General features: G+C 41.4%; 1 pseudogene; it reads right to left on the bottom strand.

The window, feature by feature from the left end:
- Positions 1 to 813: 813 nt before the first annotated feature.
- LOC115757235 lies at positions 814 to 2,348 on the bottom strand (annotated as a pseudogene).
- Between the last annotated feature and the right edge of the window lie 4,065 nt (positions 2,349 to 6,413).

The following is a 6,413-nucleotide window of genomic DNA, read 5'->3' as shown; positions in this document are numbered from 1 at the left end:
AGATCTGCCTCTACCAAGATTATCCCACTCTACACATTTGACTATGTATTACACCTCTGACAAGATTTCAAATAAATGCTCAAGAAGACAATTTATCAAATAATGCTCTCTTGGAATAAGAATGATGAATTCTAGATCTGTCTTGCTGGTCTTCGAACTTAGTGTTCTTTATGCTCATCGTCTTTCACGCTTCCCATTAGACAAAATCGCTTTGAGGATCAATCTCCAAAAACTAGGCGTTAGTTGATTGATGAATAAAGATCATGGGCCATTAAGGTGAAAATGATTAGAATTTTGAGATGATCTGTTTGCTCATACAAACAAATCATAGAATCTTTAAACTAAGCATCTAACAAAGATGATTGTCTAACGGGTGATTGCCAATCAATCAAGACTCATTGAATGGAAGGTGTCAAAAATATCTTTGAGATTGATTAGTCAATCAATTTAACTTAAGAATGCAATCCTAATTAGATAATAGACTATTAGTGGGAAAATTTAATTTGCTAAAATAAGTAAGAGAATAAGATTGATTAAGCAATGAGGATAAATCGAAGATCAAAATATACCTCATCATGATTATTGTATCATTTTGCCTCTGCCATGAATCTTGCTTCTATCAAAATAAAAGCATTGGGCATATTAACTATAAAAGGCATAGAGATATATTTGCAGTAAATATAAATCAAAGTCTTTTCAACAAAGTATAGTAGTTTTGTTTTCTTCAAAATTAAACATAATTTCCTAACACACAGAACTTACATGCTCTCAATCAAAGCACTATACTAGCTACAGCAAGCGACTTCCCCAATCTTAGCATCGACAACCTCGGCCGACCCTTCCATGAAAGCCTTCAAGTTCCTATCCGACGACCCGCCTTCCCTCGTGGCCTCCCTCGCCAACTCCTTCCACTTGGCCACGTTCCTCCTCACCTCCTCCCTCTTCTCCCCGTCGGCCATCGCCGTCTCCAAGCACCTCCTTATCTCCTCCGCCTCCACCAACCCTTCATCGTTCGGCCTCACGCGGACCCCAGTCTGCCACACATCCTCGACAAGCTTCGCGTTCGTCCCCTGATCCGTCCACTGTGGGAACGCCACCATGGGGACGCCGAGGGCTAGGCTCTCAATGGTCGAGTTCCACCCGCAGTGAGTCATGAAGCACCCAAGCGACGGGTGCGATAACACCTCGAGCTGCGAGCACCACGGCACTATCATTCCTTTATCTTCCAACTCCCGCATGCGGCTCAATCTATCCTCACGCTTCTCTTCTTCCCCGTTTTGTTCTGCTCTTACGACCCACAAGAACGGTCGCCCGCAGTCAAGCAATGCCCAGGCGAGCTCCTCCTCCTGCATCTTCGATAACACCGCGATACTCCCGAACGACACGTAGACGACTGATGCCAGGGCCTTGGAGTCCAGCCACTCCGTGCAGTCCTTGGACTTTTGGAAGAGGTCGCCCCCGAAGGACGTGTCCAATGGATCTATCCCATCAAGGAAAGCCGAGGGTATCAGTGGCCCGATCCCTACCATGTTGTACCTGTCGATCGCTTTCAAGGCCTCGGGCTCTAGCGAATCGAACGTATTCACCAGTATCGTTGGATTGTTTTCTTGGTTGAGCGCATCGAACTGGTCTTTGAAAGCCGACAACAAGAAAGTGTATGCGTCCGAGCTGTTCGGCGCCAAAAATGAGGGCAAGTCGCTGCTACTGAGCTTGTAGGGAAGGCCTGGCAACTCAAACGAACGTGAAGGGTCGAGGCAGTTATCTTTTATGAATTCACCATAGCCGTGGAAGTAGTAGTAGTAAATGTCCAACACCGTGGCGGGCTGAATCCACAAGAGGGCTGAGGGCACGTGGAACTCACGTGCCACCTCTACCGCGCGGGGGATGAGCAAGCTGCGCACCAAGCAGGCGTAGGGGCGACCCTTGTCCACGCTGGATGCGATAAGGTCCTTGACCGTCTCAGAGCTGCGGCGCTTGAGCTTGGAAATGAAGCGCATCACGTCGTCGCCCTGCTTGATCCCGTCGTCGTAGCCATCGGAGAAGGCGGCGAAGTGGAGGCCCTCCGGGTTGGCTTGGCCCTTGGACATGCGGCGGTGGGCAGAGACACTGGTGACGAAGGTCACCTCGCTGCCTCCGCGGATGAGGCGCTTGGCAAACTGGAGGGCCGGGTTGATGTGGCCCTGCGCTGGGAATGTGACGAGGAGGAAGTGGGGAGGCGCCATGGCCGCGGCAGCGGGCGGTGGCACGTGGTTTTGGAAGTTCATCATGACTTGCACGTTGCTGTGGGGGACATTCATATATATATAGATCGCATGATGCTGGGATGGAGTGACTTTGAGGTGATGAATCAGATAGAGTCGTGATCTTATTTTCCAGTTTTTTCATTTGAGATTTGTTGGTTTGTTTGTTTGTGTTGGGAAAGACTGCGTCATTAAGGGGAAAATCAATATCTACCTTTATTGCGATAATTGATTGCAATTAAGGTAGATTTATTTCCTATTGAATACAAAGAGATCAATTAAGGTAGATTTAGTTCCTATTGAATACAAAGAGGACAGATTTATTTCCTGTTGAATACAAAAGATCAACTAAGGCAGATTTATTTCCTATCCAATACAAAGAGAGAGCAGATGGTATATCCTCTTCTGTTGAACATACGTCATTCTATTATTCTACACAAAACTCTCCCTAAAACTCTCTCAGTGAAAACTCTCTCGAATAATGATCAATCGGCCGATCCTGATTGTTTTCTCACTTGCGTTTTGGGGCTTTTAATATGTGGAAATTGAGCTATGTTTGTTAGACGTGTCAATGGGTCGGATCTCATATAGGATCGACCCATCTCGATATCAAATAGCGCCAAGCTTGGCCTGGCCCGGCTGACTCCGATACCCGAATCATATACGTCCCAGATATTCGGGTCAAGTCGGGTTGGTTTTTTTTTTTTTTTTGAATCAAGCTCCAAATTTTTTTTGATGGATGCGCACAAATTGAAAATTTTCTAGAAAATATGTCTAGTGCACACTTACCAAAGTAGGGAATTTATAAATGGGAACTTATATCGGCCAAAAATGCAAAATGATAATTTTTGTTTTCGCTCTTTCCATTTTGGATGACTTACCGAATGCGAGAGAAAGACTCTTTCTCTGTCCACGTGGACTTAACTTTATCCCTAGTCCTGCAAACAAATTTTCCAGTTCACAATGGGCAGTATCAGGGCATTTGTCAAGTATCTAATCAAAGGAAATTCATTGTTTTCGATGCATCCTCGTGATACAAATGAATACACTGAACTAAGTTGTCATTCTTATCGCTCCACGATGGAGAGAAGTCGTCCAACGAACGAAAAGAACTCGATGCTTAGAAATTATGTTTCTTCTGTCACGACGGCTTACAGGAAGACATCTAGCCGATTAACCCTTTATATTCTCTTTGAAAAGTAGAACCGTCGAGGAAAAAAATTATGCGCCTCGAATAAAAGAAATCATTTTGGGAATATTTCCCATATGCCCCAACAATTATATAAAAAAAAACAAAGCAAAGGCCAAAATATAATAATAATAATAATAATAATAATAATAATAATAATAATAATAATAATAATAAGTACGCTTATCAAATTAATATCATTGAGTACACCCACTGGCTCGAGGGAGTTGGAAGATCATGTGGTGTAATTGAAAAAATCACTTGATAAGCCCGTTGAATGAAAGAATATAAAAAAAGAAAAAAATGAAAAGAAAATAAATTAAAAAGAAAACGTGGGGAAGCCCAATGGACTCCACAAGGTGAGATTTTTCTTTAAGCAGAAGCAATCTACGTGATGGCCTCTTCAATGCGCGCATATTCCCTGCCCCCAACCTTTTTTATTCACTCTCACATAGGTGGACCCTTACGCCCTAGCCCAAAAATACACCTAATTTTCGGGTTGGGTCCGGTCGGGCTGGTTCGGGCTTTTTTGACACCCCTAATGTTCGTTAATCGTGATATGCTTCTAAGATCGGTGATACAAGTTGATCTAGGACGTGTTAATCTAGTGCAATCTGTGTGTGTGTGTGTGTATATATATATACACGTACATGATGATTGAGATTGTTGTTCCGCTATAATCCACAAGTTATGCTTATGGATACGTAGATTTATAATTTCTACGCATCGTTTATAGATTTGGATTAGAAATTAGATGTATTACCCTTCATTGGTATCATAGTAAAGGGGTGCGCCCGGGGTTTTAGGCGCAAACATGTGTGCATTCGGTGTCATGCTAAAGTAATAGACATGTGTTGTATTCAACAACTATCGCTTCAGTATAAAACATCCACACAACATACAACCGAGCTCCATTTGCAAGAAAAAAGGGTTAACAACCATGCCTCCCCTTATAACTCCCACCTACATTACCATTTGTGACTAGCCTCCCTTTCCCGGCGACTTTAACACGGGCTACAAAATGTAGACTAAGTTAGGTAGCGATCAACCGGTTCATTACGACTTAAATCCTCCTCGAACTAGAGATTTTGGGTTCAATCCCCAGCAAAATCGCCGATCTGTCACGACTTGCCACCCTCGACCTTGGTTTCCGATCGGGAATGGTGGGCTAATGGATTGCCAAGATGCCTCGAGAAAACTTTGGCTAGGACTCTCCCAAACCCATTCCAAATCTCGATGTCAAAATTCGGATTTCGATGTTAGTGTGATTGGGTGGCATGTGCTAGTGTATGTGCAAAGGAGTCCCCATTGGTCTTTGAGAAGGGTAGACTGGAGATCCTATACAGTGATTGGTAGGGACCGCTTGATTTTACGTAACTAGAGATTTTTGGATTCGGGGATTTGGTTACCCCAGTATTTCTACAAGAGTCATTGCAATTATCGTGAGATTGGTCGTTAACTAAGGCGATCAAGCGAGTTTTAGTTGCTTAATTCCTAATCATGTTCTTTCGACCATACTAGGTATTCATGCAAAATGTTCTTGTAGGGATTCATTTCATAGCATTTTCTAAGTTTAGCTCTTAAAAGAAATGGAAAATCAACCAGAGCATCCAAAGGGATAAAAGGAGGGAAAATAAAAAGCTATTCTAAAGCAATGAATCAAAATTCGCATCCATTGAATATTTAATCATAAAGCCGAAACGTGAAACCCGTGATATGATCGGGTGGAGACCTTACTAGTTATCAGAATGACTAGAAGTCAACAACATAATACATTTTATGAAAACAGGCGGTGCAGAATAATGAAAAAGTGAGAAACATAAACATATATTATCCTCTACCATACAAGCGGAGTTTATAGCATGCTTTTCAAATGCTACTTAGGCTATTTGGCTCTAAAATCTCGTTAAGGAGTTGATCATAGTTGATTTTGTGGATAGACCCATATAATTATATTATAACAATAGCTATGCAGTGTTGTTTATTAACGACAACAAAGGACTCAATGGGTCCGAGTATCTAGAGATCAAGTTTTTTATCATAAAGGAAATAGTTGAGAATGATGATATTAAAGTAAAGCATATTTCCACAGATAATATGATTGTAGACTCACCGACTAAAGGTGTTCGCCCTTGTACATTTGAAATGTCATTAACATGGGCTTAGTGGTATCATTAAATGCGGTTGTTCAATGGGAGCTGTTTTCGATTTTTTCTCTAATAAAGTTAACATCCGTGTTTGTTACATTTTGTAACATCTTGATATGTATTAACTTTATTGTATGCAATAAAGCATTCATGACTGAGGCAATGTTGAATACGTATATCATTTGGAAATCTCAAGATATGTGTAAACCTTGAGTAAAGACTGGAGCATTCTATTACTATTCTTAAGGATATATCTTGTTACATATAAAGTAAATTTAACTATAAAGGTAAGACATATGTGGGTTCATTGAAACCATAAAAGGTATTCTCTTGTGGCACATTAGGATTAGTAACACATAAAGGAGAGAGAATTGTGACTACTAAGAGGATGACACATAAAGATATCACTATTTTGTGAGGTGATAACCAATAGCCACACCACCATACTAATAAGAGGATGGCTCTATGTTTATTGTGCGATTCTTGCCATGATTCGGTATTTGAGACTTTATGGGATCCAATTGACTGTTAAGAATAATCTCTAGACCGGTATAAAGATGCACACATACAATATAGTTTCAATTACTATTCGCTCAAGTGGGAGAATGTTAGAGTTTTCTTAATATGAGCTTATATTAATTGAGATTGTAATTGTCGTTTTACGGGATTAATTTATCATTTATGGGGTTGGTCTAATAAGATAAGATATAAGGATTCTTAACCAATCTAATATAGACCTGGCTAGAGTGGGCCGAGTTCGGCCCTATCCGTGATGAGAGAGTTCGGCCCATGATGAGAGGGCTCAACTGAAAACTCTATAAATAGCGTTCCGCTCTC

Source organism: Rhodamnia argentea, chromosome 1, assembly GCF_020921035.1.
Source record: "Rhodamnia argentea isolate NSW1041297 chromosome 1, ASM2092103v1, whole genome shotgun sequence".
Taxonomy (NCBI): domain Eukaryota; kingdom Viridiplantae; phylum Streptophyta; class Magnoliopsida; order Myrtales; family Myrtaceae; genus Rhodamnia; species Rhodamnia argentea.
This window is presented reverse-complemented; position numbering and strand designations above follow the sequence as displayed.